The sequence below is a fragment of the Tachysurus vachellii genome, chromosome 3 (assembly GCF_030014155.1).
Source record: "Tachysurus vachellii isolate PV-2020 chromosome 3, HZAU_Pvac_v1, whole genome shotgun sequence".
NCBI lineage: Eukaryota > Metazoa > Chordata > Actinopteri > Siluriformes > Bagridae > Tachysurus > Tachysurus vachellii.
This window is the reverse complement of record NC_083462.1, coordinates 16,745,640-16,748,861: the sequence shown is the minus strand read 5'-3', so window position 1 is coordinate 16,748,861 and position 3,222 is coordinate 16,745,640. Positions and strand designations below refer to the sequence as shown.

At 45.5% G+C, this 3,222-nt stretch overlaps 1 pseudogene; it reads left to right on the top strand.

Annotated features, from left to right (window-relative positions):
* LOC132843005 (protein FAM177A1-like) overlaps positions 1-2,966 on the top strand; it is a 6,074-nt pseudogene extending 3,108 nt beyond the window's left edge.
* The last annotated feature ends 256 nt before the right edge of the window (positions 2,967-3,222 follow it).

Here is a 3,222-nt window from a genome sequence, read left to right as displayed (position 1 = left end):
TGTCTCCATGAGTGTGTGTGTGCGTGTCTCCATGAGTGTGTGTGTGCGTGTCTCCATGAGTGTGTGTGTGCGTGTCTCCATGAGTGTGTGTGTGCGTGTCTCCATGAGTGTGTGTGTGCGTGTCTCCATGAGTGTGTGTGTGCGTGTCTCCATGAGTGTGTGTGTGCGTGTCTCCATGAGTGTGTGTGTGCGTGTCTCCATGAGTGTGTGTGTGCGTGTCTCCATGAGTGTGTGTGTGCGTGTCTCCATGAGTGAGTGTGTGCGTGTCTCCATGAGTGAGTGTGTGCGTGTCTCCATGAGTGAGTGTGTGCGTGTCTCCATGAGTGAGTGTGTGTGTGTGTCTCCATGAGTGAGTGTGTGCGTGTCTCCATGAGTGAGTGTGTGTGCGTGTCTCCATGAGTGTGTGTGTCTCCATGAGTGTGTGTGTGTGAGTCTCCGAGTGTGTGTGTGTGTGTGTGTGTGTGTGTGTGTGTGTGTGTGTGTGTGTCTCCGAGTGTGTGTGTGTGTCTCCGAGTGTGTGTGTGTGTCTCCGAGTGTGTGTGTGTGTCTCCATGAGTGTGTGTGTGTGTCTCCATGAGTGTGTGTGTGTGTCTCCATGAGTGTGTGTGTGTTTCCATGAGTGAGTGTGTGTGTGTCTCCATGAGTGAGTGTGTGTGTGTGTCTCCATGAGTGAGTGTGTGTGTGTCTCCATGAGTGTGTGTGTGTGTCTCCATGAGTGTGTGTGTGTCTCCATGAGTGTGTGTGTGTGTGTGTCTCCATGAGTGAGTGTGTGTGTGTGTCTCCATGAGTGAGTGTGTGTGTGTCTCCATGAGTGAGTGTGTGTGTCTCCATGAGTGAGTGTGTGTGTGTCTCCATGAGTGAGTGTGTGTGTGTGTGTCTCCATGAGTGAGTGTGTGTGTGTGTGTCTCCATGAGTGAGTGTGTGTGTGTCTCCATGAGTGAGTGTGTGTGTGTGTCTCCATGAGTGAGTGTGTGTGTGTGTCTCCATGAGTGAGTGTGTCTGTATGTGTCTCCATGAGTGTGTGTGTGTCTCCATGAGTGTGTGTGTGTCTCCATGAGTGTGTGTGTGTCTCCATGAGTGTGTGTGTGTCTCCATGAGTGTGTGTGTGTCTCCATGAGTGTGTGTGTGTCTCCATGAGTGTGTGTGTGTGTGTGTCTCCATGAGTGTGTGTCTCCATGAGTGTGTGTCTCCATGAGTGTGTGTCTCCATGAGTGTGTGTGTGTGTGTGTGTGTGTGTGTGTCTCCATGAGTGTGTGTCTCCATGAGTGTGTGTGTGTGTGTGTGTGTGTGTGTGTGTGTGTCTCTATGAGTGTGGGTCTCTGAGTATGGGTCTCTCCATGTATGTGTGTGTCTCTGTGCGTATCTGTGTGTCCCTGTATTCACTGAGTCAATTCAATTGATTAGGCTCACAGATAAAAAGAGTTTCCCATCACTCCATTATTCTTCACAGACTTTCACAGAAAGTCTCTGTGTTGAATCTGAGCAAAAAATAATAGAAGTGAAAAAGTCTTTTAGGAAATCAAGCAAATGTAATGTTTTTTTTCCTGTATTTTCAGTCAAAGCTGACGTGGGGTCCATATGTCTGGTTTCAGATGTGGAGAGCAGCTACAAACACTGTGTCAGGTCCACACACACACATACACAAACTCACTCACACACACAATCACACACACTCACACATACACACTCACATACACACACATTCACGCACACACACACACACACACATTTATACACACACACATAAACACACACATTCTCACACACAGACACACACACATACACACTCACACATACATAAATACATTGAATACATAGATCAGAATCAGTGTAAAGCTGTAAATCCTCAGTGGAAGTTTAAGGTCTTTCTGATGTTTTATTGTGGTTGTCATGGCAGCGTGTGATTATGTGGGTGAGAGGATGGCCTCAATGTTCGGCATCACGTCAGCCAAATATCAGTACGCCATCGATGAGTACAACAGAACGCACAAAGAGGTAGAACTTACCTAGATGTACCGCTCACTTCTGTCTTTCTTTATTTAATTCTTCAGTTTTCTGTTTGTTTCTTTCTCACTCTCTCTTTCTCGTTCTCTCTCTCACCCCAGAATGAGAATGAAGACGAGGCTTCTCCTGTCTCAGAGGAGGCTGAGTCGCGTTTTGAGGAGAGGGTAAATGAAGAAATCCAGGAGCAGAACATTGACAAGACTAAGCTCGACACTGAGACTCCTCCTTAACCCAAGGAGCTTTACACTGAGACTCCTCCAGAACCCGAGAAGCTCGACACTGAGTCTCCCCCTGAACCCGAGAAGCTCGACACTGAGACTCCCCCTGAACCCGAGAAGCTCGACACTGAGACTCCTCCTGAACCCGAGAAGCTCGACACTGAGACTCCTCCTGAACCCGAGAAGCTCGACACTGAGACTCCTCCTGAACCTGAGAAGCTCGACACTGAGACTCCTCCTGAACCTGAGATGCTCGACACTGAGACTCCTCCTGAACCTGAGAAGCTCGAAACTCCTCCTCAGTTTGAGAACCTTGATGCAGAGGCTGCTCCTGAAGCCAAGAACTGCAATGCTCCTGTTCCTGTACAGAGCGTGTACAGGAAGCCACCTTCAGGTCCATCACTGAGTTCTCAACACTGAGGTTCATCCTGCAGCAGAACTTACAGCACTAATATAAACACCTTTCTGTTCTTCTTGTCTTTAATATCAGCTGTTTAACTCCCTTTAACTTCATCAGTTGTTTTAAAAAAGATTGCACCAAAATAAGATGTGGTTATGGGATTTATTTATATTTATATTTATATTTATTCACTGCTCAGAGCCTTAATTTCATGCACTAAACTTTCTACTTGGATTTATTTAATATTTATTATTTCATATTTGTAATATTCTAAATCATTAGACTATTTTAACATTTTTCTATTTAACAATGGAATAAATGTGTAAGAGTGGGGAAAAATGTGAACTTGTTTGTTTTATTTAATATCACAAGAGTGGCTGCACCAGTAGTGTGTCTTCTGTTACATATTCAAAACTTTTGGCACCCTTGTTGAAAATTTAAAAAACATAGATATTTAGTATTTTTTTACAGAATTATTGACACCCTTTGACAGTTTCTTTTATTCATTCATTTTCTACCGCTTATCCGAACTACCTCGGGTCACGGGGTGCCTGTGCCTATCTCAGGCGTCATCAGGCATCAAGGCAGGATACACCCTGG